The sequence below is a fragment of the Scyliorhinus canicula genome, chromosome 12, assembly GCF_902713615.1.
Source record: "Scyliorhinus canicula chromosome 12, sScyCan1.1, whole genome shotgun sequence".
NCBI lineage: Eukaryota > Metazoa > Chordata > Chondrichthyes > Carcharhiniformes > Scyliorhinidae > Scyliorhinus > Scyliorhinus canicula.
In genome coordinates, this window is record NC_052157.1 from 146,441,542 (window position 1) to 146,469,186 (window position 27,645).

At 49.3% G+C, this 27,645-nt stretch overlaps 1 protein-coding gene across 1 annotated transcript in view; it reads left to right on the forward strand.

Annotated features, from left to right (window-relative positions):
* Positions 1-6,985: 6,985 nt before the first annotated feature.
* cuedc1b (CUE domain containing 1b) overlaps positions 6,986-27,645 on the forward strand; it is a 150,203-nt gene continuing 129,543 nt past the window's right edge. Inside the window, exon 1 of the mRNA XM_038813108.1 lies at positions 6,986-7,213. The gene's annotated coding sequence lies outside the window, so the exon portion shown is untranslated. The remainder of the gene's footprint in view (positions 7,214-27,645) is intronic.

Consider the following 27,645-nt stretch of genomic DNA (forward strand, 5'->3'; position numbering starts at 1 on the left):
TTAAAGGAGAACCACCCTCTCTGGCACATTGAAGATTTCTGCTGGTGCCGGGCTCTACCTAGGTTGGTGGGTCTGTAGATTGAGTCTCATCTGTCCCAAAGACAGCTCGCTGTTTGATTTCACTGATGTCCAACAAAAGGGCATATGAGGAATCAGGTTATCGCAGTGCCCATGTAAGTAGTCCTGTGATGTAGACCTGTCTTCCCCTACATTTATTCCGGACAGACGGACTTCTTTACCTGTTGGTTGAAGGAGGGGGAGGACAGCACGGTGGCGCAGTGAGTTAGCCCTGCAGTCTCACGGCGCCGAGGTCCCAGGTTGAATCCCAGCTCTGGGTCACTGTCCGTGTGAAGTTTGCACATTCTCCCTGTGACTGCGTGGGTCTCCTCCCCCCCCACAACCCAAAGATGTGCAGGCTAGGTGGATTGGCCACCCTAAATCATGCCTTAATTGGAAAAAATCAATTGGGTATTCTAAATTTATTTTAAAAAAAGAAGGAGGGGGCTGGCCCAGGGGGTAAAATCCTTTTGGAAAAAATGTGTTACAGTAAAGGATTATTTTTTTATGAAAGGGAGAGAAAGACTTTGAACCACGCATGCCTCACTTCCACTTGCATTTCCCTTAAATTGAATAATGGTTACAGCACAAAAGGAGGCCATTCGGCCCCATCATCTGAGGGTAAACATCTCCCTCAAGGAATGTCGGCCAACAAAGCGCTTCCACTGATATAGGATCTCCAAAAGCCCCACATGTGAAATCTCACAGCCTGCTGGAACATACTCCGCACTCCACAAACTGATCAGGGCTCCACTGACCGATGGCGCACTTCTTGGTTGGCTGCAAACATCACCAGCCACAACCTGGGAACTGGCCCAACTGGTGAAGGCCCAGGTTTCAACATTCCATGGATAACCTGGGCAACCCTCAACCGCTGGAGGATGACTTTGGGTGTCCCAGTCAAACTATCACACACCTGCCCCGAGAGATCCATTCCTGGTGACATCACAACTCTCCGCACTGCATCAGCTCAGGTCGTTGAATGGATTGTTAACTTCAAAACCGAACTATTTTTCCAGCCGTACAAACATACCGGGCGTGCCTGCATTGGCTTTCTGCAAGAGTAACTCACCTTGTCCCACTTCCACACCGTTGCCCCGCAACCCTTCACAATATATCTCTTCAGATAATTATCTGATTCTTGTTTGAAATCCTCAATTGAACCTTCCGTCCCCACACTCAGGCACTGCATTGCGGATCCTAACCACTCACCCGCGTAAAACGTTTTCCACATGTCCCCATGGTTTCCTTTGCCAAAATCTGTGCCCTCTGTCTCTTGATCCTTCCATCAATGGCAACAATTTCTCCCTGTCCGCTCTCCGGACCCCTTGTGATTTTGAATACCTCTATTGCGTCGCCTCTCCGATTTCTCTCCTCCAAGGACAGAAGTCCCAGATTCTCCAGTCTATCCGCATAACTGAAGCTCCTCAACCCTCTGGTGAATCTTTTTTTGCACTCTCTCCAATGTTTTGGTTCTTTCATAGAGCCCCACAGTGCAGGAGGAGTCCATTCGGCCCACTGAGTCTGCACCAGCCCTTGGTAAGAGCATGCTACTTAAGCCCACACCTCCATCCTATCCCCGAAACCCAGTAACCCCATCTAACCTTTTGGATACTTTAGCACGGCCAATCCACCTAACGTGCACATCTTTGGACTGTGAAAGGAAACCGGAGCACCCAGAGGAAACCCACACAGAACGGGGAGAAGGTTCAAACACTACACAGACAATCACCCAAGGCCAGAATTGAACCCAATTCCCTGGAGCTGTGAGGCAGCAATGCTAACCACTGAGCCACCGTGCTGCCCAAGTGATGGTGCTCAGAACTGGACACAATATTCCAGTTGAGGCTGAATCAGTGTTCTACAAATCACCTTGCTTTATCACCGCAGGGGTCAGTCCTCGGACCTCCACGGTTCACAATCTATATAAATGATCTGCAAGCAGGGACAGAGTGTAACATAGCAACATTTGCAGATTATACTAAAATAGGTGGGAAAAGCAGGCAGGGAAGAGGAGATAAAGATTTTTTTAAAATTTAGAGTACCCAATTATTTTTTTCCAATGAAGGGGAAATTTAGCGTGGCCAATTCACCTACCCTGCACATCTTTGGGTCGTGGGGGTGAGACCCACGCAGACACGGGGTGAATGTGCAAACTCCACACAGACAGTGACCCAGGGTCGGGATCGAACCTGGATCTTCAGTGCCATAGGTAGCCATCTGGGATGGCCACTTCCAGAATACAAAATGGATGATTGCAATGACTGTGGGGAAATATGGACAATGTTAGGAAAGCAAGCAGGCACAGACCCTGAATGCGTATTGAGAAAGCAACTCCCAGACGAGACTGAAACTGTAAGGTAATTAGCATATTGAAGGCCCATCTCCGGGAACAAAGGAATGACATTCAAGTAACCGATCCTATTGCAGACACCCGGCGCCAGAAAGACACAAACAAAGCAAGGCCAACGGCCACCTAGGACACGCCCAGCCATCAGGGCACCCACACCTTTAATTGGTCAAGATCATACGAGTGATCAAGATGCGGCCCAATTAATCGGGGCCAGGTTCAAGGCCCGTCCAAAAGCGCGCGAAGCCCCTTCAGGTATAAGAAGAAGCCCCCGAGAGAGAATCGCTCTCTTGGACTCGTCTCTCAAAGCAGAGAGACCCGTCCACCAGCATCATCAGAAGCAGTAAGTCCAAGTTCAACGCTCGCCATCAGATGGACGACCTTAGCTGTTCTCCTGTTACCCCTTCGTACCCAACAGCCTCAGATCCGAACAACGGCCATTGTTCCTCTGACTGAGTGGGCACCCGAAGTTAAGTATAGGCATTAGCGTTAGAGATAGTTTAGTTTATGGTATTTTGTGCATGAGTAGATATTATCGTGTGTGTAAATAAATAGTATTGACTTTGAACTAACTAACTGGTGCATTGGTTCTTTGATCAGTATTCGGGTTTGAACCTTGTGGCGGTATCGAAAGATACCTGGCGACTCTACAGCAAAACATAATTAGGATTAAGGAAGGCGACCATATTGACCGCTGTATTTATAACCAGATAAATATAGCAATACATAGGCAGCAGTGTGAATCACTGTGTCACCATGCTGCCCCTGGAGATAAAGATTTTACAGACAGATATACATAGGCTTGGAGATTGGGCCAAAGTTTGGCAGATGGAGTTTAATGTAGATAAGTGTGAGGTTATCCAGTTTGGCTGAAAAAATCGAAAGGCAAATTATTATCTAAATGGAAAGAAGATTCAAGATGCATCTGGGCAGAGGGATCTGGGTGTCTTTGTTCATGAATCGCAGAAAGTTGGTGTGCAGGTATAGCGTGTAATTATTTTTTTTTATAAATGTTTTTATTCTCCATTTTCACATTTTCCTCCAAAATTTACACCCGCCCACAAACAGTAAATGGTAACAAATACAAAATCAATCCCCTTAACAATAACAACGATCCCATCCTCCCACCACCCCAAACAACGGCCCACCTGTCAATATATGCATCCAATAAAACAAACCCTCCCATGGTGGAAACAAAAAACAAAGGAAAAAAAAAGAAAAAAGGAGTCCGGGACCGCCCATGGTCACCATAGAGTCCACTCCCCCCACCCACCCCCCACCCCCACACTCAACGCCGTCCAACCTCTGAAAGAGTGCCGTACGTGATACCCAAGAGTTGTAAACCCCCCCCCCCCCCCTTCTCCAACTCCTCCTGTCCACTGCCTCATGTAAAACCCCTCCCCCCAACCTCGGTTCCTTCCCCCCAACTTTCCATTCCGGCTAGACCACTCGGACCCTGTTCTGCCAGGCTCCGATGGCCGCAGCTCCTCCCCCTACCTCACTCCCGTTCACTGGCCGGTTTAAACCGGCCAGCGCGGAGGCCCCGCCCGGGTCTCTTTCCCCTTGCCCGGCCCCAGGAAAGCCCAGAAATCCCCTTTTAGCACACACACCCCGCATATCCACCCACACCCCAAAGAGCCCTCACTTCGAGTGAAAGTCCCATCACCTCCCTTGTCCAAATATATACACCATTGGCTCCTTTAGCCCATACACCCGCACGCAGTGAAACAAAAAAGAAGAAACTACAGTCCTGAGGTTACATCGGCACATGGCCATTTCTCAATTTCTCAGTTCTGCCACAGTCCTTCTGCCTTCGCAAACTCCTCCACTGCCTCCGCCGTTCCAAAATAAAAGTCCTTGAGCTTATAAGTCACCCTCAGCTTCGCTGGATATACAATGCCGCACTGCACCTTGCTAATGTACAATGCCCTCTTCACCCGGTTGAAAGCAGCCCGCCTCCTCCCCAGCTCCACCGTAAAGTCCTGGTATACACGTATACCAGCTCCAGCCCACTGCACCACCCGCTTCTGCTTGGCCCAGCACAGGACCTTCTCCTTCACACTGTACCTACGGAAGCACAGAGTCACTACCCTTGGCGGCTCACTCGCCTTTGGTATAGGCCTCCACGACCGATGAGCCCGATCCAGTTCATAACGGGAGGGATCCTCCCCCTCCCCCAATAGTTTCGCCAGCATCGCAGCAAAATACTCAGTCGGCCTCGGCCCTTCAACTCCTTCGGGCAGCCCCACAATCCTCAAATTCTGTCGTCTGGATCTATTTTCCAGGCCTTCCATTTTGCCTCGTAGATCCTTGTTAATCTCCATCACCTTCTGCATCTCCTTCCCCATCGAGGTAGGTTGATCACCGTGCTGCACCACCGTCCTCCATTACCTTCAGCGCCTCCCCTTGCTCCCGCACCTCCGCCACTGCACTCGCCACCGCCGTCGTCACCGGGGAAATCGCCTCCTCCACCAGCACACTCAAAACCTCCCTCATCTCCTTCCTCATCGCCTCCAAGTGTTTTGTAAACTGCCTTTCGAATTCTGCAGCCATCACCTTGGTTATCTCTTCAGCCGTAGGCAATGCGGCCTCCCCTGGTGCTCCAGCCTCCTTTTTCCTTGGTGACCCCGTGGTGACCTCTCCATTCCCTGGTGGACCCTCAGCTGTCTTTTTAACGGCCGTCTTCTTACTGATCCTGGACATCCTCTTCTGCTGTGCCTCCTCTGTGCCTTCTCCGTGCCTTCTGCCTGCTTTTTATGTGACCGTGGACCCTGGGACCGGGCTTAAAACCCCCAAAATGCCGTTCCCGAGCAGGAGCCCTCAGTTGCGTGGCTGCCTCCCGCCCGCCGTCACTGGAAGTACAGCATGTAATTAAAAAGGCAAATGGAATGTTAGCATTTATTGCAAAAGGACTGGAGTATAAAAGTAGAGAAGTATTGTTGCAATTGTACAGGGTATTGGTGAGACCACATCTGGAGCATTGTGTCCAGTTTGGGTCTCCTTATTTGAGGGAGGATGTGGTGGCATTGGAGGCAGTTCAGAGGAGGTTCACCAGATTGATTCTGGGGTTGAAAGGGTTGACGTATGAGGAGAGATTATACAGTTTGGGCTTATACTCGCCGGAGTTTAGAACAATGAGAGGAGATTTGATCGAGGTATATAAAATACTAAAAGAGATTGATAAAGTAAACGTTGATCAAATGGTCCCCTTTGTGGAGAAATCTAGAACGAGAGGTCACAGATATAGGTTGAGAGGCGGTAGATTTAGAGCTGAGATGAGGAGGAACTACTTCTTGCAGAGGGTGGTGAATTTGTAGAACTCGTTGCCCCACAGTGCGGTGGAGTCTGCCTCATTAAATGTTTCAAGAAGGAGATAGATATATTTTTGATTTAAAAAACGGGTTACAGGGATATGGGCAGCAGGTGGGGAGGTGGATTTGAGACCAGGAAGAGATCAGCCCTGATCTGATTGAATGGCGGAGCAGACTCGAACGGCTGAATTGCCGACTTCTGAACCTAAGTTCCTATGTTTTGTATTCTATGCCTCTATTTATAAAACCCAGGACCCCACATGCCTTATTCACCACTCTTCATTCTGTCCTGCCACGTTCATTGATTTATGCACATGTACACACAGGTCCCTCTATCAATGCACCCTTAAGAATTGACCCTTTATTTCATGTTGCCCCATATCAATGCTCCTACCAAAATGATTCACTTAGATATATAATCACCCTTCCTTCATTGTTGTTGTCTTGTCCATATAATCCCTACAGTGCAGAAGGAGACCATTCTGCCCATCAAATCTCCACCAACCCTCTGAAAGAGCACCCTACCTAAACCCCCCACCCTATCCCCATAACATTATCCGCACATCTTTGGACTGTGGGAGGAAACCAGAGCACTGGGAGGAAACCCACGCAGACACGGGGGGAAAGTGCAAACTCCACACAGACAGACATCCAAAGCCCGAATCGAACCCTGGCGCTGTGAGGCAGCAGTGCTAACCACTGTGCCGTTGTGCTGCCCAGATTCCTGACCTCAGGCCACTCTGGGATTATCAACAGCAGAGACCCTGCTGTGATTTAAGGAGAAGGTCCAACATTATCTTCTCAGATCAGTGCTCCTCGGGAAGGGCAATAAATGCGGCCACCCTAAAGATAAACCTGGCATTTCATTCTTTAGTGAGATAAATAAATCTTAAAAACAAAGAAAATCTTGATTACCATATCAAATTGGATCTCTTAAGAAACCAAAGCAAAGGCATTCAATGCAGCATGTACAATATCTGAAAAATTATACTGCAATAATAAACTGGGAAATTTAATAAAACTAATTTTAAAAGAGCTAGACCTTGTTAAGGGCGCACAGACGAAATAAACCAAGAGTTTTTGCGTTATTTAATAAACCAAGGTTTAATATAGTGTTCTGCAGCGTTTAATTAACCAGAGCTTTCGCAAGTGCTTAATAAATCAGTTTTTTTCCAGTGTTTAATAAATCAGTGCTCAATAAACCAGAATCTTTTGCTAATCCCGCCTGGTTCAATTATTCGTGCAGGAGCTGCATTTCTGCCGGATCTCCACTAGGAAGCTGCATTGCTCTCTCTCCCTGTGTGTGTGTGTGTTGCCAGATCCTCTCTGAGTCCTTTCCATCTCCATTTCTATCTGTTGACCTCGACGCCGAAGATAGAGAGGAGGGAAGTACATTCTCCCTGCCTGCCGCCGACAAACTTGGTCAGAGTGGTTGCAGGAGCAGCGAGGGGGCCGCTTGTGGGGAGTGAGAGTCTCCCTCTCTCTGGAGCGCAGGGTGAGTAGAAAACGGGAGGGAGAGGGGAGATCACTGGGGACAATCAGCGCTTTGTCAAAGCTACAGCTCCGAGGGGCTCTCCGCTTTACAACAGGAAGCAGAGCTGTCCTGGAGGGGGGTTTAAACCCCCCTTCTCTGTGGCTCGGGCCGGTTGCAATGATTTGTAATTTCACTGATGTATCGATGTGTGTATAATATTGAAACAACAATCGGCCTCCTCAGTTCCGTCTTGGCGACGGCGGATATTGTTAAAGACAGCACTCCTGGGGGCAACAATCAGGGCCTTTCAGTCTTGGGGGAGGGAGGGGGGTTATTTATTTATTTTGTTTATTGTCTCTCCGGTCCCCCAGCATTGAAACTAACACTCCCCCCAGTCAGTATCAGCCTTTGCTGTTTTAATATTTAAAGAGCATTCCTCCAGCAGGAAACATTTCCCATGTGTTACAGTGTCGGATTGTATCAGTGTGCAGAGGAATTCTCAATCCAAATGAAAGTTTATTGGGTTTTCTCCCACTCTCCCCAGTGGCTCAGGGTTTTAAAAGTTTCCTGTGTTTTCACCCCCCCCTTTCCTGTGTTTTCACCCCCCCCTTTCCTGTGTTTTCACCCCCCCCCCTTTCCTGTGTTTTCACCCCCCCCTTTCCTGTGTTTTCACCCCCCCCTTTCCTGTGTTTTCACCCCCCCTTTCCTGTGTTTTCACCCCCCCCCTTTCCTGTGTTTTCACCCCCCCCTTTTCCTGTGTTTTCACCCCCCCCTTTCCTGTGTTTTCACCCCCCCTTTCCTGTGTTTTCACCCCCCCTTCCTGTGTTTTCACCCCCCCTTTCCTGTGTTTTCACCCCCCCCTTTCCTGTGTTTTCACCCCCCCTTTCCTGTGTTTTCACCCCCCCTTTCCTGTGTTTTCACCCCCCCTTTCCTGTGTTTCCACCATCCCTTTCCTGTGTTTTCACCCCCCCTCCTGTGTTTTCACCCCCCCCCCCCTTTCCTGTGTTTTCACCCCCCCTTTCCTGTGTTTTCACCCCCCCTTTCCTGTGTTTTCACCCCCCCTTTCCTGTGTTTTCACCCCCCCCCTTCCTGTGTTTTCACCCCCCCTTTCCTGTGTTTTCACCCCCCCTTTCCTGTGTTTTCACCCCCCTTTCCTGTGTTTTCACCCCCCTTCCCGTGTTTTCACCCCCCTTCCCGTGTTTTCACCCCCTTCCCGTGTTTCACCCCCTTCCCGTGTTTTCACCCCCCTTCCCGTGTTTTAACCCCCGTTCCCGTGTTTTAACCCCCGTTCCCGTGTTTTAACCCCCGTTCCCGTGTTTTAACCCCCCTTCCTGTGTTTTAAACCCCCCTTCCTGTGTTTTCACCCCCCCTTCCTGTGTTTTCACCCCCCCTTCCTGTGTTTTCACCCCCCCTTCCTGTGTTTTCACCCCCCTTCCTGTGTTTTCACCCCCCCTGTGTTTTCACCCCCCCCCCGTGTTTTCACCCCCCCCCCCGTGTTTTCACCCCCCCCCGTGTTTCACCCCCCCGTGTTTTCACCCCCCCCCGTGTTTTCACCCCCCCCGTGTTTTCACCCCCCCGTGTTTTCACCCCCCCCGTGTTTTCACCCCCCCTGTGTTCCCCCCCCCGTGTTTTCACCCCCCCTGTGTTCCCCCCCCTGTGTTTCACCCCCCCTGTGTTTTCACCCCCCCCTGTGTTTTCACCCCCCTGTGTTTTCACCCCCCCCTGTGTTTTCACCCCCCTTGTGTTTTCACCCCCCCCCCCGTGTTTTCACCCCCCCCCTGTGTTTTCACCCCCCGTGTTTTCACCCCCCCCGTGTTTTCACACCCCCGTGTTTTCACCCCCCCCGTGTTTTCACCCCCCCCCGTGTTTTCACCCCCCCCCATGTGTTCACCCCCCCTGTGTTTTCACCCCCCCTGTGTTTTCACCCCCCCCTGTGTTTTCACCCCCCCGTGTTTTCACACCCCCTGTGTTTTCACCCCCCCCTGTGTTTTCACCCCCCCCCTGTGTTTTCACCCCCCCTGTGTTTTCACCCCCCCTGTGTTTTCACCCCCCTGTGTTTTCACCCCCCCCCTGTGTTTTCACCCCCCCTGTGTTTTCACCCCCCTCCTGTGTTTTCACCCCCCTCCTGTGTTTTCACCCCCCCCCTCCTGTGTTTTCACCCCCTTTCCTGTGTTTTCACCCCCTTTCCTGTGTTTTCACCCCCTTTCCCGTGTTTTAACCCCGTTCCCGTGTTTTAAACCCCCGTTCCCGTGTTTTAACCCCCCTTCCTGTGTTTTAACCCCCCTTCCTGTGTTTTAACCCCCCGTCCTGTGTTTTCACCCTCCGTCCTGTGTTTTCACCCCCCTTCCTGTGTTTTCACCCCCCCTTCCTGTGTTTTCACCCCCCCCCCCGTGTTTTCACCCCCCCCCCGTGTTTCCCCCCCCCCCCCGTGTTTTCACCCCCCCCCCCCCGTGTTTTCACCCCCCCCCCCCGTGTTTTCACCCCCCCCCCCCGTGTTTTCACCCCCCCGTGTTTTCACCCCCCCCGTGTTTTCACCCCCCCGTGTTTTCACCCCCCCGTGTATTCACCCCCCCCCCCGTGTTTTCACCCCCCCCCCCCGTGTTTTCACCCCCCCCTGTGTTCCCCCCCTGTGTTTTCACCCCCACCTGTGTTTTCACCCCCCCTGTTTTTTCACCCCCCCTGTGTTTTCACCCCCCCCTGTGTTTTCACCCCCCCCCTGTGTTTTCACCCCCCCCTGTGTTTTCACCCCCCCTGTGTTTTCACCCCCCTTGTGTTTTCACCCCCCCTTGTGTTTTCAACCCCCCCCCCTGTGTTTTCACCCCCCCCCTGTGTTTTCACCCCCCCCTGTGTTTTCACCCCCCCCCTGTGTTTTCACCCCCCCTGTGTTTTCACCCCCCCTGTGTTTTCACCCCCCCCTGTGTTTTCACCCCCCTTGTGCTTTCACCCCCCCCCGTTTTCACCCCCCCCGTGTTTTCACCCCCCCGTGTTTTCACCCCCCCCCCCGTGTTTTCACCCCCCCCGTGTTTTCACCCCCCCCCCGTGTTTTCACCCCCCCCCAGTGTTTTCACCCCCCCCCAGTGTTTTCACCCCCCCCCTGTGTTTTCACCCCCCCTGTGTTTTCACCCCCCCTGTGTTTTCACCCCCCCGTGTTTTCACCCCCCCCTCGTGTTTTCACCCCCCCCCGTGTTTTCACCCCCCCTGTGTGTTCACCCCCCCCTGTGTGTTCACCCCCCCCTGTGTTTTCACCCCTCCTGTGTTTCCCCCCAGCTGTGTTTTCACCCCCCCCCTGTGTTTTCACCCCCCCCTGTGTTTTCACCCCCCGGGTTGTCACCCCACCCGTGTTTTCACCCCCCTCCGGTTGTTTTCATCACCCCCCCTCCTGTGTTTTCACCCCCTCACTTGTTTTCACACCCCCCCCTGTGTTTTCACCCCCTTTCCTGTGTTTTCACCCCCTTTCCTGTGTTTTCACCCCTTTCCTGTGTTTTCACCCCTTTCCTGTGTTTTCACCCCCTTTCCCTGTGTTTTCACAACGCCCTTTCCTGTTGTTTTCACCCCTTTCTGTGTTTTCACACCCCTCGTTTCTGTGTTTTCACCAAACCCCCTTTCCTGTGTTTACACCCCTTGCCTGTGTTGTTACAACCCCCTTTCCTTGTTTTCGTCACCCCTTTCCTGTGTTTTCACCCCCTTTCCTGTGTTTTCCCCCCCTTTCCTGTGTTTTCACCCCCTTTCCTGTGTTTTCACCCCCTTTCCTGTATTTTCACCCACTTCCTGTATTTTCACCCCCCTTCCTGTATTTTCACCCCCCTCCCTTCCTGTATATTCCCCCCCTCCCTTCCTGTATATTCCCCCCCTCCCTTCCTGTATATTCCCCCCCCTCCCTTCCTGTATTTACACCCCCCTCCCTTCCTGTATTTACACCCCCCTCCCTTCCTGTATTTACACCCCCCCTCCCTGTATTTTCACCCCCCTCCCTGTATTTCACCCCCCTCCCTGTATTTTCACCCCCCTCCCTGTATTTTCACCCCCCCCCTGTATTTTCACCCCCCCCCCTGTATTTTCACCCCCCCTGTATTTTCACCACCCCCCCCTCCCTGTATTTTCACCACCCCCCTCCCTGTATTTTCACCACCCCTCCCTTCCTGTATATTCACCCCCCTCCCTTCCTGTATTTTCACCCCCCCTCCCTTCCTGTATTTTCACAACCCCCCTCCCTTCCTGTATTTTCACCCCCCTCCCTTCCTGTATTTTCACCCCCCTCCCTTCCTGTATTTTCACCCCCCCTCCCTTCCTGTATTTTCACCCCCCCCCTTCCTGTATATTTTCACCCCCCCTCCTGTATTTACACCCCCCTCCCTTCCTGTATTTTCACCCCCCCTCCCTTCCTGTATTTTCACCCCCCCCCCCCCCGTATTTTCACCCCCCCTCCATTTCCTGTGCTTGTGCACCCCCCTCCCCCCCCCCCCCCCCGGAATGGTCTTTTGTTGCTATATAGACAGGTTCCTCAGGAACTGCTGGTCACTTATGCAGCCAAAGTTCTTCAAACACTCGGGGGAGTAGGTTTGAGGTTGTGTCAGGCCCAATGCTAAGGTAATAAATAAGGTTACAGAGTCTAACCCGCATGTGACCTGGTTTAGCTCACTGGGCTAAATCGCTGGCTTTTAAAGCAGACCAAGCAGGCCAGCAGCACGGTTCAATTCCCGTACCAGCCTCCCCGGACAGGCGCCGGAATGTGGCGACTAGGGGCTTTTCACAGTAACTTCATTGAAGCCTACTCGTGACAATAAGCAGTTTTCATTTCATTTCATTTCATGCACTGAGGGTCACACTGGGGGAACGGGTGCGAGGCGGGGGCTTCCAGATAATTTGTTTGAAGCCTTGAAAAGAGGCCGGAAGAGAATGGAGGCTGAGAGAGCGACCAGACTTAGGACTTAAATGGGATATCGAATGTCGTTACTACTTTGTCTTTTACAACTGGAACAAAGCCACCTCGGTCACCTTCTTAAAACCTCAACATCTGACTGAACCACACTCCCCCTGTTTTATTGGTAGAATAAGGAAACCTGAGCTATGTGTGGTGCACAAGTTCAGATGTTCTTCGACCTACATTGGCTCGCAGTCCAGCAGCACCTCTGATTTCAATCCACATCCTGTTGTTTAAACTCCTTCACGGCCTTGCTCTCCCCCCTCTCTGTGATGCCGTTCAACCCTGCGACCTACAAGATTAGCTGAATTCCTCCAATATTTTCTGCATCCATGAACTTCTTCTTCTCATGGTTATATATTAACCTCTGGAGGGCAGCATGGTGGCGCAGTGGTTAGCACCGCTGCCTCACAGCGCCGAGGACCCGGGTCACTGTCCGTGTGGAGTTTGCACATTCTCCCCGTGTCTGCGTGGGTCTCACCCCCACAACCCAACGATGTGCAGGGTAGGTGGATTGGCCGCATTAAATTGCCTTTAATTGGAACAATATAATTGGGCACTCTAAACAAAATAATATATATTAACCTCCCTAAAGCCTCTGTACTTTTTAAACTGTACTGTTTTTTTTTTCAAGTACCTCCAACCACCTAATAATCTTTATTGTAGGCTTACATTAACACTGCAATGAAGTTACTGTGAAAAGCCCCTAGTCGTCACATTCCAGCGCACGTTCGGCTACACGGGGAGAATTCAGAATGTCCAATTCACTTAACAAGCATGTCTTTTGGGTCTTGTGGGAGGAAATCGGAGCACCTGGAGGAAACCCACGCAGACACGGGGAGAACGTGCAAACTCCACACAGACAGTGACTCAAGCAGGAATCCAACCTGGCACCCTGGTGCTGTGAAGCAACAGTGCTAACCACTGTGCTACCGTACCGCCCCAATATCCCATTTAATTCGATATCCCATTTAAGGGGCTGGTTTAGCACACTGGGCTAAATCGCTGGCTTTTAAAGCAGACCAAGGTAGGTCAGCAGCACGGTTCAATTCCCGTACCAGCCTCCCCGAACAGGCGCCGGAATGTGGCGACTAGGGGCTTTTCACAGTAACTTCATTGAAGTCTACTCGTGACAATAAGTGATTTTCATTTCATTTTCATTTCATACTAACTCCTTTTTATCTCGGTGTCAAATGTCTGCCAATGCTTCTGTGAAGCTCCTGAGGATTTGGTGTGACAGGCAAGTGCGAATTGTTGTTGGAGTCTGCATGGAAGACTCTGATCCCTGAATCAGCCTTTTTTTCCGGTTTAGAGGGGAGCAGTAAGTGTGGGCAGTTCATGAGATGAGCAGGAAGCTGTTACAAGTGCACCAGCTCAGTGCATTTAGAATGTCAGTGGGCTTGTTGTAAATCTGGCAAGTAGGCCATCACTCTTGTAGCTGCTGATGAAATCCTAATGTTCCGAGTTAACATCCTGGCTATCTGAGGTACGAAGAAAAACTGGAGACATGTCAACGTTCTGATGCAAGGGAGGTGTCTAAGCGGACGACTATATAGAGATATAAAAATAGTTAAATGGAGTTAAGTTAATGAAGAAATGTTAAATCTGGACAATTAAATTACAAAGAGTAAGGTAAGGGGGTCAAGAGTTCAAAAGGCAAATTTATACTTGATATCCATCATATAAAGAGCGATCAAAACTTGGAATAGATCAACCAATGTCTGGGGGCAAGATCCCAGGAATCTATCGGGAACTGTTGAATGCTGGAGAGGGCGGGGTACTTTAAGGTCAGTTGGGTTGGAAAGCCTAAGATAGATTGATTAGCTCTCCTCATCTTTTAATTGACTTGAGTAAAGCAGAGCACATCCTGGCATATTGCCTGCTCACTGCTTGCCAGAGGACGGTTGAATGATGGATCAGCAACTGCAATGTATGGGGGGGAAAGAGGAACACAACAAAGTCTCCCTCTTTGTCAGGAAAAACCAACAACAATGGAGTGGTTAATGTTTTTTTGTACTTGTAGCCCATTGGAGCATCGAGGGCCATTTACAAAGTTTAAATCCATGTTTCCATTAATTTTCATGGTCTTGGATTACTGGCACCGGCATTTCTTGGTGTTCTGATTTTGGATTACTTCCAAAGCCTTGGTAGGATAGGATTACCTTAGCTCAATGTGGTGGTTGGGACACTGAGAGAGTGCACAGGCTACCTCAGACACTTCTGGAAAAGCAACATTGCACTAGTTCACTCTTGGAATGCGGGCAGTGCCAACAGGGCCGCGTTTTTGTTGCCCATTCTTGGTTACTCTGAGGTGGTGACCCTCTTTTCCCCTCTCCATCTTTACCCTCTTGAAGGAGGGTAGCCCCACAATGGTTTTGGGTCAGGATTTTGACCCAGCGATGTTGAAGGAACAGTACTTAACCAGTAACAATAAAATACCTGTCCAAGTTGCTGTTTCGGGTGCCGGTGCAGATATGATAGGCCTCATGGCCTCCTTCTGTGCTGTAAAATTCTATGATTCTAAGTAGCAATGGTACGTGAACCTCGAGTGATGATTGTCCAACGACATTGTCTGGTCTTGTCCTTCTTTTTTTTTATTTTTAAAATAAATTTAGATTAGCCAATTATTTTTTCCAATTAAGGGGCAATTTAGCGTGGCCAATCCACCTACCCTGCTCATCTTTGGGTTGTGGGGGCGAAACCCACGCAAACACGGGGAGAATGTGCAAACTCCACACAGACAGTGACCCAGAGCCGGGATCGAACCTGGGACCTCAGCGCCGTGGGGCGGTTGTGCTAACCACTAGGCCACCGTGCTGCCCTGGTCTTGTCCTTCTTGATGGTAAACTGAGTTTAGGGAAGTACTGGGTTGATGCAGTCAATCATCTCGTGCGGCCACAATGGCTGATAGAGCGGTGGACATTTGAGTTCGGTGGCAGTGGGTCTGATTAAGAGAATTGCTGTTAGATGACGTACAGTCACTTGTCAGTCCATACTTGGATGTTGTCCAGGCCCTGCTCTAAGCTGGTCATGAGTTGCTTCATTATCAGAGGAATAGTGAATGGAGTTGGGGGTTGTGGAATCGTCAGTGCAGATCCTGATCTTCTGATGGAGGAAAGCTCATATCAAGGGCAGTTACCCACGCCTCTCCTCGGATATTCAGCTCTTGCGCATGTCTCATAATCAAAAGCTGGGATGAGGTCTGGATCCAAAAGTCTTGTGGAACCTGAACTGAGTGTTCATGAGCAGGTTATTACTTTTAAAAAATTTTAGATTACCCAATTATTTTTTCCAATTAAGGGGCAATTTAGCGTGGCCAATCCACCTACTCTGCACATTTTTTGGGGTTGTGGGGGCGAAACCCACGCAGACACGGGGAGAACTTCAACCAGACAGTGACACGGGGAGAAACTCCACACAGACAGTGACCCAGAGCCGGGATCGAACCTGGGACCTCAGCGCCGTGAGGCAGCTGTGCTAACCACTAGGCCACCGTGCTGCCCTTAACGCTCGTTCCCTGACCGGGAATGAGCAGGTTATTACTTGATGGATATTTAATGACACTTCTGATGATTCCTTTTCCTCATTTTACTGCAGATTGAGAGGAGGCTGATAAAGTGGTAATTTCTCCTGCTGAGGTTTGATTTATCCTGATATTTGTAGCTATAACATATATGGGCAATCTTTCTCCTGGCTGGATGCCAGTGTTCTAGCTGCAGCTATGAAATAGCAGATTTTTCATTGCAAGCCCAAGCAAATCAGACAATCCGAAAGCAGATCAGAGTTGCTATTGTGCAACGATGAGCCTGATACAGTTTAAGGTGATGCACGGGGTGCATATGACCCGGGTGAGAATGAGTGGGTTCCTTCAGGGGGCAGCAGATGAGTGTGAGAGGTGTGGGCGGGGGCCAGCGAATCACGCGCACATGTTTTGGAGTTGCGAAAAATTGGGAAGATTCTGGGCCGGAGTGTTCGCGGTCTTGGCCTGGATAGTGGGGGAGGGGGTGGACCCGGACCCTTTGGTGGCGATATTTGGGGCTTCAGAGAAGCCGGAGCTCACGGAGAGGAGGAAGGCCGATGTCGTGGCCTTCGCCTCTCTGATTGCACGGTGATGAATTTTGCTGGAGTGGCGGTCGGCATCGCCACCGGGGGTAGCGGTTTGGTTGGGTGACCTGTACGACTTCCTGCGATTAAGGGGGTCAGCAGGGCGGGGGTGGGGGTGGGGGGGGGGGGGGGGGGGTTGAGAAAAAGTCGGGGATGTTTGTGACCGTGTTTGAAGAGCTGTTGGTCGCAGGGTGGGTGGGGGGAGGAAGGGGGGGGGTGGGGGGGGGGGGAGTCTGTACAGACTGTATAGTTGATTGTAAAGAAGTATGTTTCCCGGGTGTTTATTTGCTGTAACCTGCTTTGATACATGTTTGTAATAAAATACATTAAAAAAAAAAGAGCTGCAATTGGTAAGAACTTCGACGAGGGTTGATGATAAGAACCATGAAAGGTTCATTTCGAGCCCAATATTAGTTGCTGTAAATGGGTTATCAGATCCAATTACAGCCTCCCTCATCCCAGCCTCCTGGACAGATGCAGGTTCCTGGCATCACCTGAGCCTGAAGCAAGTTGCATGTCATTAAGGTTCACAGTTATATTTCAGGCACTATTATGGAATTAGTGGGCGGCACAATGGCCCAGCGGTTAGCACTGCTGCCTCACGACGCTGAGGTCACGGGTTGGATCCCGGCCCCAGGTCACTGTCTGTGTGGAGTTTGCACATTCTCCCCGTGTCTGCGTGGGTCTCACCCCCACAACCCAAATGATATCCAAGCTCGGCGGGTTGGCCACTCTAAATTGCCCCTGATTTGGAAAAAATAATTGGGTACTCTAAAATTTAAGAACAACTATTATGGAATTAACATTATGATTTTCATGGCAGGGAGAGAGAATGTCCTCTTGGAGGACACGGTTTGCTTGACACCCCTATTAAGGATACTCCATCTTCTCTTTCTTGCCCACTCCTCCAACTCTCCCCATTCCTTCAACCCTCCCCATTCCTCCCCAATCATTTTTGGAAGTGTTCCATTGATGCGACTTCCTCAATGCTGCCGCCATTTTAAATGCCCCTCTCTGGCTGGGCCCAGTTGAGATTCATATACTCCCGGGACCTTTGTGGTCTTTGAGGCGATGTACCACACTGGACTTTACCCACAGTGCCATCGGCGTGTCCTTTTTTGTGGATATCATTCGTGAACTTTGACTATTATCTGAACATGAAGAGCCCTACGCCATCCTTCGCCTAAATTAAACTTTATATGAATTTTGCAGTTGAATTATAATAAAGAGTAGGCATTAATTAATGTTTAATGCAAACCATGAGTAGCCAGGACCTCGTCCTAGCTGGTTTACAATTGGGGAAAACAAGGTGCAGGTTGGTATTTCTCAAGTGATAAGCCTCCTAATTTGGTGCTGAGTCAGGGAATTACCAAAGGATTTAGTCTTTCTGTTTGTAAGTGCCAGCAGTCAGAGCAGGATGATCGCTGGACTTGGGCCATGTACTTTGGACGGTAGCATTGTGGTTAGCACGATTGCTTCACAGCTCCAGGGTCCCAGGTTCGATTCCGGCTTGGGTCACTCTGTGCGGAGTCTGCACCTCCTCCCCTTGTGTGCGTGGGTTTCCTCCGGGTGCTCCAGTTTCCTCCCACAGTCCAAAGATGTGCAGGTTAGGTGGATTGGCCATGATAAATTGCCCTTAGTGTCCAAAATTGCCCTTAGTGTTGGGTGGGGTTACTGGGTTATGGGGATAGGGTGGAGGTGTTGACCTCGGGTAGGGTGCTCTTTCCAAGAGCCGGTGCAGACTCAATGGGCCGAATGGCCTCCTTCTGCACTGTAAATTCTATGACTGGAAGTCTATGACTTTCTGTTGGTGAATAAATCTTGAAGGCTCCCTGCCACAAAAAATGTTCTTTTGCCACCCACTCCGTGCCCTCCTTGGCCACCGACTGAGGCTCAACCAGGCTGTTCACCATCAAGATGACCCTTTTGATTGTGAGCTGATCTTCCGACCCCATACCCACTCCAATGCCTTAATATCCACCTCCGTAATATTGCTCTTCCCTATCCATCACCAAGACCATCTATTTCCAGTTCCCAGAGCATTACGTATGAGGCGATGGTTAGCTCCATTGGCTCATCAGCTGGCATGTGGATCTGATTAATCTCAATAGCATGGGGTTCAATCCCCGTTCCGGTTGAGATTTACTCCGGGCCTACCTCCTCATCCCACCCATAGTAAAATACCACTGCACATTGCAGTGGTTAGGTGAATGATCATCAAGGACCTGCCTTTGGGCAGAGAACTGAAAAGGCAGAAGAATATTGCCTCTGTTGAGCCATACCTTAGCTCAGCACCTTTCATCCTGACTCACAGTGCAGCAAATTTCCATTCTCAAATCCCTCCGTGGTCCCGCCCCTCCCTAACTCTGTCATCTCCTCCTGCCCCACTGCCCTCCAAGGCCTCTCCAATTCTGTTCTCTTCCACGTAGGTCTGATTTTCATTGCTGCACCATTAGGGTGATTGTGCCCTCTGCTGCCCAAAACCTTGGAATGCCCTCCCTAAACCCGGGCAGCCTCTCTATCTCTGTATCCTCCTTTAAGAAGAGCCTTCAATCTTCCCTCTTTGACCCAACTTGTCTTCATTTCTCCATTTGTGACAATATACGTTTACCTCACGACACAGGAACCATTGCAAAGCATTTTGATGGTTCTTCAGCATTGGGGCTGTGTTATTACTGGTGGAGTTTGAGGACTGTGCGGCTGGGCTGTGGTGGTTTCCATCACGGCAGAACGCAGCACCGATCTTTGCAAGTTTTGAAACCCTTTGGAAATACCAACATCCTAATGATTAAAAGGTTCCACGGGTTCCTAGAACGGTGACTGTGTCACAACAGCTTGCTTTACAATACTCTCTGTTTTGCTTCAAAGGTGTTAAATATAGATACAGCCGCTTAATATCAAGCTTCACTCAAGGTTTTTTTTACCCCTTTTGTTACGGAATTGCTGGAAAAGGAAAAGGATTAAAATAAATAAGTTTAGAGTAGCCAATTCATTTTTTTCCCCCCAATTAAGGGGCAATTTAGCCTGGCCAATCCACCTATCCTGCACATCTTTGGGTTGTGGGGGTGAGACCCACGCAAACACGGGGAGAACGTGCAAACTCCACACGGACAGTGACCCAGAGCCAGGGATCGAACCTGGGACCTCGGCGCCGTATGACATCGGTGCTAACCCACTGCGCCACCGTACTGCCCAGGAAAAGGAATTTGAGAGAAAACCAGAGGATGCTGGAAAAACTCAGCAGATCTGGAAGCACCTGTAGGGGGAGAGAAACCGGGTTAACGTTTCAAGTCCATTTGGCTCTTCATCAGAATTGAAAGGGAGGGAGAAATGTGTTGGATATTATACTGTAGCTAGAAGAGATTACAACAAGATGTAGCAAACTTAAGAACGAGTGACAGATGGCCCGGTGTGGGGGGGAGGGGAGGAAGGGTTTTGAGTATCCCTGAGAGATGGGCTTTCGGAGTTTTTCGTTTTGCACTCATCAGGGGCGATGCAAGAATGCCAAATTTCAGAGGGAGCAATCGTTTATATTGCATATAAAAGGGTGCTGATTGATTGACAAGTCAACTCTAATTGGTTGTGGTGTCATCATGAAAAATAATTCAGGCTTTTGTTTAACTTTTTTAAAAAGGCACAATGCCTGCTTTAGCACCCTATCGTCATGCAGTATAAACTGTTGTTCCTGGGGGGGGGGGGGGGGGGGGGGGGGGGGGGGGGGGGGGGGCGGCACGGTGGCGCACTGGTTAGCACTGCTGCCTCGCGGCACCGAGGACCCGGGTTCGATCCCAGCCCTGGGTCACTGTCCATGAGGAGTTTGCACGTTCTCCCCGTGTCTGCGTGGGTCTCACCCCCACATCCCAAAGGTTGTCAGGGTAGGTGGATTGGCCACGGAAAATTGCCCCTTAACTGGGGAAAAAATAATTGGGTACTCTAAATTTAAAAAAAAATTGCATCCTCAATACGCTCCAAAGTGAATTGCAACTAATGCATTAATTCTAACCTGGTGCAAAGTTCTACACACAGCAATGGATGATTAGGTGGTTTGTCTGCCTCGGACCCCAGCCCCCCCCCCCCCCCCCCCCCCCCCCCCCCCCACCAACTTCAGAACCATTTCTGCTCTTCTTGCACCAGGATCATGCAATCCATTTCCATCCACCTTAGAGGGCAGATGGGACTTTGATCTAAACAGCCACGCTAAAGGTCGTCAAGCTCTGCTGCATCCTGTTAAACTGAGAATGTGCCCAGTTAGCCCCCAAATAGTTCACGACGCTGCGATCACTGAGCTCTGTGGCAGCTTGTTCCCTAAATTAACAAGCATGCAGTCGTCACTCTCCACGTTAGGTTAAGCTGAAGATTTTCTGAGCTTCAAATAATGGCCCTCAGTTCCCTTCTGTTCTGTGTTTGGCACAGAGAACGTTTTAGATCCAGTCCCCCGATTACCTCCAGGTTTTTATTCTGTCGTTGGGAGTGCACAGCACTTGGAGAACCTTCAGTACTCGGGTTTCTGTGAATCGAGACAATGGGTCTCTTATATCCACGTTTTAATAAACAGAAGAGAAATAATTTCCTGTGAATGGATCGCTGCCGCGACATGAGGTTCAGTTTTGGGTTGCTGCTGCTTTGGGGAATCATTTTTACTGACAAGCCAACGTGGTCCGTACCCACCCGCTGTTCCAGATGTGCTGACATTTTCGGGCACTTCTCCCACCTCCATGTGTGACATTCCGTCAGACACGCAAACCCAGCCGTGACAGCCCCTTCACATCAGCTCGTCGAAGCTTCGCTTCCAGAGTTGATTCAGAAATTACTGCAGACTAATTTTTGTGTTGCCAAATGAAGACTGTGAGACGGACTTGAGACTTGAACTCTTGTTTCCCTCTCCACAGATGTTTACCCAGCATTTTCCGTTTTTTTTTAATGTCGTATTAAGATGGCTTGTGAATGTCCCTGCTTTTCTCAAGTGTGTGCAATGAAATAATTGAGCATTGTGTAGGGTTGGCTCTGTTGCTTCACAGCGCCAGGGTCCCAGGTTCGATTCCCGGTTTGGGTCACTGTCTGTGCAGAGTCTGCACGTTCTCCCCGTGTCTGCGTGGGTTTCCTCCGGGCGCTCCGGTTTCCTCCCACAAGCCCCGAAAGACGTACTTGTTTGGACATTCTGAATTCTCCCTCCCGTGTACCTGAACAGGTGCCGGAGTGGCAACTAGGGGATTTTCACGGTAGCTTCATCGCACGGTTAATGTAAGTTTCATAGAATTTACAGTGCAGAAGGAGGCCATTCAGCCCATCGAGTCTGCACCGGCTCTTGGAAAGAGCACCCTACCCAAGGTCAACAACTCCACCCTATCCCATAACCCAGTAACCCCTCCCAACACTAAGGGCAATTTTGGACACTAAGGGCAATTTATCATGGCCAATTCACCTAACCTGCACATCTTTGGACTGTGGGAGGAAATTGCAGGGATAATAACGACTATTATTATTATTAGGTTGCACTTCCCTTGTTGGACAAGAGTGCATTTTACATCCTGATAGCATTATAATTTGGGGAATAATTGAAATATAATCAGTTCCTCGTTTTGAACTCCCCTCTTACAATTTTTTCCTTCTCACTCCACTCATTAGAGTGCCTGCCTTTGGAGCTACACTTCCCGATGGGCTTCTATCTCTTCGATAGTCGGTCTGGATGGTTATTCCTTTTTAAAAAATTAATTTAGAGTACCCAATCCATGTTTTCCAATTAAGGGGCAATTTAGCGTGGCCAATCCACCTACCCTGCACATCTTTGGGTTGTGGGGGCGAACACGCAAACACGGGGAGAATGTGCAAACTCCATACAGACAGTGACCCAGGGCCGGGATCGAACCTGGGACCTCGGCGCCGTGAGGCTGCAGGGCTAACCCATTGCACCACCATGCTGCCCCCGGATGGTTATTCCTGATGTACGAATGGCAAACTGGCTGACTGCCAGGGTGGGTGGGTGGGTAGGGCGTTAGGATGACAGAAAGGTCTAGTCTTGTCTTCAGCTTAGTACCAAGCAATCACATACTCGACACCATACCAGTCAGTGGTAGGATTGCAGCCCGGCACTTTTAAGTTAAATATAGTTCTTTTTTCTCCCTCGTAGCTAGCCTTAGGGCGTTGAGCCTAATGATAGCACTCCAAAGATTCCTCTGAGTTAGCACAAACAGGTCAAACCTAAACTGAAAGGGCCCTTAGCATTTATCTACTCCCGGCCCTCGGGCAAGTCAGCAGCAGGTGCCTTTGAGAAACTGCCTATTTTCCTCATTTCTCTTGTGGTACCAAACTGTGGTAAAAGTCTGAAATAAAATCGGAAAATGCTGGATGAACTCAGCAGGTCTGGCACACCTGTGGAGAGAGGAACAGAGTTTTAAAAAAAATACATTTCGAGGACCCAATTTTTTTTTTCCCAATTAAAAATCCACCTAACTTGCGCATCTTTTTGGGTTGTGAGGGCGAAACCCACGGGGAGAATGTGCAAACTCCACAGTGACCTGGGGCCAGGATTGAACCCGGGTCCTCAGCACCGTAGGCAGCAGTGCTAACCACTGCGCCACCAAGAGAGGAACAGAGTCAACATCTCGAGTGCATTCAACAGCGAGAACTCATGGGAGAAGTGTGTTGCATTTATTTAAATTTTCTCTTCCAGCAATAATACATTAAAATAAATTATGCCCAGCTTAAAACTAAAAGATTGAAAACTCCTCCCCCTTTCACATCACAAGTCCCAGGCAAGAACATTTTTATTCTTACCCTTATAGGTAGGTTAGGTGAGTGGGCCAAAATCTGGCAGATGGACCTTAACGTGGATTTGGTCGGAAAAATGGAAAGGCAACTTATTATCTAAATAGAAACAAACTTCAGAGGGCGTCTTTGTGAATGAATCTCAAAAAACTAGCATGCAAACAATAAGAAAGGCAAATGGAATTTTGGCCTCTATAGCTAAAGGGATAGAGTATAAAAGTAGGGCAGTGTTGCTGCAGCTATACAAGGCCACATCTGGAGTATTGTGTGCCATTTTGATCCCTTTTATTTGAGGAGGGAGTGTAATTGGATGAGAAGCAGTTCAAAGGAGGTTCACTAGATTGATTCCAGAGATTTAAAAAAAGAAAAATTTAGATTACCCAATTATTTTATCCAATTAAGGGGCAATTTAGCGTGGCCAATCTGCCGATCCTGCACATCTTTGGGTTGTGGTGGTGAAACCCACGCAGACACGGGGAGAACGTGCAAACTCCACACGGGCAGTGACCCAGGGCCGGGATTCGAACCCAGGTCCTCAGCGCCGTAGGTAGCAATGCTAACCACTGTGCCACCGTGCTGCCCGATTGATTCCTGAGATGAGGGGTTTGTGGGACGAAGAGAGGTTGAGCAGTTTAGGCCGATATTCTCTCTCGAGTTTAGAAAAACGAGAGGAGATCTAATTGAGGCATGTGAGATGATAAAAGGCATTGACAAAGTATTCGTAGAGTGGATGTTCTTATGTTCTTAGTTCTTATGTTCTATGTTTTTACCCGGGCTGACTTAATGGGGGCTCCAGATGGTAATGTGGTTTGAAATTAAATGAAATGAAAATTGCGTATTGTCACAAGTAGGCTTCAAATGAAGTTACTGTGAAAAGCCCCTAGTCGCCACATTCCGGTGCCTGTTCGGGGAGGCTGGTACGGGACTTGAACCGTGCTGCTGGCCTGCTTGGCCTGCTTTAAAAGCCAGCGATTTGTATACAGATTCTGTGCCTGGCCTCCCTCTGTTGCGGCTGTAATTAACCTTGGTACCTCTTGGTGCGGGGGTATGGGGTCGGGTGGGGGGGGGGGGGGGGGGGGGGAGGTGTGAGGTGTTTGGGAGGGTGGGGGCAGTGAGGTGATTTGGGGGGGTGGGGGGAGAGAGAGAGAGAGAGAGAGAGGATGAAGTAAGAATTTTACCTCGGGCTGACATGCAGTATCTGAAAGGGTGGTGGGGGAAAATTCTTGCAAGGGAATTGGATGTATGTTAGATATGCATATTAAAAGGAGGAATTTCCAGGGATTCATTGCATAACTTTTTCAAAGAGTCCATGGCGAAGGCCGAATGACCCCCTTCTCTCCTTTATGGTCCTATGAACAGACATGAGGAACAGTGGTTTAATATTCTAAAATTATTCTTGTCAGTTGCCGGAGTAGAAGTGACCACCTGATTAAAGTTCAAGTGTCTTAAACATTTTGAGATTTAAGGCATTACTTGGAAATACTCCATTGAAATCTTCACCACAGTGATGCAGTGGTCTGATAACAGGTTCTTAAAGATGATAGTACACCGGTAGGGGTTTACCTCTGTGAAAGCTGTGGTCAGCAGTGTTTGCATTCCTCTTCATAGTCGACTGTGGTGTGGGGTAAACTATTTATTTATTTATTTTTTAAAATTTATTTTTTTCAATTAAGGGGCAATTTATCATGTTCAATCCACCTACCCTGCACATCTTTGGGTTCTGGGGGGGGCGAAACACACATAAAAATGGGGATAATGTGCAAACTCCACACGGACAGTGACCCAGTATCGAACCTGGGACCTCGGAGCCGTGAGGCTGCTGTGCTTCCACTGCGCCACCGTGCTGCCCTGTAAACAATTTATAATAATAATAATCTTTATTGTCACAAATAGACTTGCATTAACACTGCAATGAAGTTATTGTGAAAATCCCCTAGTCGCCACACTCCGGCGCCTGTTCGGGTACACAGAGGGAGAATTCAGAACGTCCAATTCACCTAACAAGCATGTCTTTCGAGACTTGTGGGAGGAAACCGGAGCACCCGGAGGAAACCCACGCAAACACAGGGTGAACGTGCAGACCCGCACAGACAGTGACCCAGGGAATCGAACCTGGGACCCTGGTGCTGTGAAGCAACAGTGCAAACAACTATGCTACCGGGCCGCCACATCATTCTACCACTGCTTGTGGAGCTTCGCAAAATTGAGCTACCAGGGAGGCAAATTGCATTCCAAAAGTGCATTGAATTTCACGGGAGCTGTTGTGTCAACTGAATCACTCGGTGTAACCTGTGACCTTTGCTCATAGCACCAGTAAGTTACGTTCATTGCAATCGGTGGAAGTTGATCAGACCCGCCGGTTAGTGAGTAGAAAGGTTTGACCTCCCGCCATTGAATAGGAGTCGATGTCTGATCCACCATTGCATGGGATGGAGGTGACAACAACCCAACACCGACACTGTGGTACCTGCGTAGAACTGTGTCGGACGACCAGTGACCGAAACCCTCAGGAACCACACCACTTTGATAGTGGTGGTGGAAGATTGTTGAAAAAGTAACTCTCGACTGTCAAACGTAGTTGGTGGCTTTGTGGGTTTTTTTTTTCAAGCTGGGCTTCAGCCTCCTCTTGTGAGCTTGACTGGGTTCCGCGGGTTGTGTCAGTAACCCCTTACACAATCTTCCCTATCTCCGTAAGCCAACCGACTCATCCACTGGGCCACACCCTAAAATTCAGGAGCCAAATCTCCGTTGCAAAATAATGATGTGTGTTTAAAGGACGGCGTGTTTAAAGGACGGTGTGTTTAAAGGACGGCATGTTTAAAGGACGGCATGTTTAAAGGACAGAAAGAGATGGGTTGCGAGTGGGCAGGGATCGCGTTCTCAGACTCCCTGTTATTTTTGAGGGTTTGCTCATTTATTGCCCTTCAAACTCATTTGTGGGAAGTTGGGGTTCATAATTATTACCGTAAGTACCTTTTTACCAAAGTGATAATTGTTGATGTAATGTCGGTCAACCTCTCTGACCTAGAGGAGGGATATTGTAAACTGTTGAGGTTCATTCATGGTAGACTGTGGTGTAGGGTAAACAATATATAATAATAATTATTAGAGATTTTAAAAGATGTTGTTACATTTTTTTTACTTTCCCTTTCTGTCTTTCTCTTGCTCTCCGTTGACCTAATCTTTCTCTTTGCTTTTCCTTCTGCACCTGATTGGACCCTAATTCACCCTCCATCTCCCATTACTTCCTCGATCCTTCAATCTCATTGGTTAAGGAGATGGACAGTTGACCCTGTTGCCCTCGTATCGTTGTCAGCTCACATTTTTGGGTGTGTTATGGCACCAAGGACGTTTCATGCTGTAGGGTACAGAAAACATGTCCTCACTACTGACGAAAATGGTGAGGTGCCTTGTTGGTGCAAGGTTTGACCCGGTGGGACAATTGTGTGCAATACAAACTGAAGCTCTTGTGCTGGCCAGATTGGGCTTTGATAAATCTCTCTGCTCGTGAAGCTTTTATGTCTTTCCGTATAATTTATTGGTTTGCGTGTTTTCCAGCTAGGTTTGTGTGGAGACATTGATCATAATCTCTCCACTTAACCACGCTGTAGCCTTGATTTTGTTCTGCCAAGGAATTACTAGCCCAGTGGCATACATCGACATGCTAGAAACCAAGAGGTTACATTATTTGGTAAGTCGGTGTAACTACTGAACTCTGCTTCCATGAATAGTGTGAGTGGTGGTCATTCCACGGAGCTCAGTGGTAATGATGTTGCAGATGATGAGAGCTTTTGCGAGTGAGCTGGATTTGTGCCCCGAGAGATGCAGGCGTCAGCTCGGAAATGGAGATAGCCTTCCTGATTAACTAATTTATGTTGCAAATGATGTGCGATCGGCAAGGCGGTTCAGTGGTTAGTCTCAACCGTACCAGCCCTCGGACTTTGGGGGGACGCAACAAGTGGGGGGGAGGGTGCAGCAGCTCCAGCACGTCGATGGTTAATAATCCAACCTGGTGTCAATGGTTAATAATCCTCCTCATTGCGCTTGGCACCTGGGGCAGCACGGTGGCGCAGTGGCTTGCACTGCTGCCTCACAACTCTGAGGACCTGGGTTTGATCCTGGCCCCAGGTCACTGTATGTGGAGTTTGCACATTCTCCCCGTGATTGTGTTTTTGCATAAACTCAGCATACAAACTGACTGAAACAGAAAATGCTGGATAATCACAGCAGGCCTGTCAGCACCTGTGGAGACAGAACCCCCCTCCCCCTTCATGAGAAGATAGATAGGGAGGCCCATCTTCACTCCATCTGTAAAAAGTTAAGTCTTCCCGCATTACTTTAAGCCTTCACATTCCTTTAGGAAGCTCCTTCCAATCATTGTTGACATGAAGAGGAACCAGTCCTTCGTGTACCCATCTGCATTTTGAACCAGTGTTTCCTTGCCCTTTGCTAAAGATTTATCTTAATTCTGTAATCTAGCTCCACTATGTTATTTAATCCCTTACCTATCTATAGTATATTTAATATTGGGTGTCTACCTGTGAAAAGAGGCTTACTTTTGCTCATGGGACCAGATTGACTGCTGTCCAACTTATTCTGTAGAATCTACAGTGCAGAGGGAGGCCATTCTGTACCGGCTCTTGGAAAGCGCACCCTACCTAAA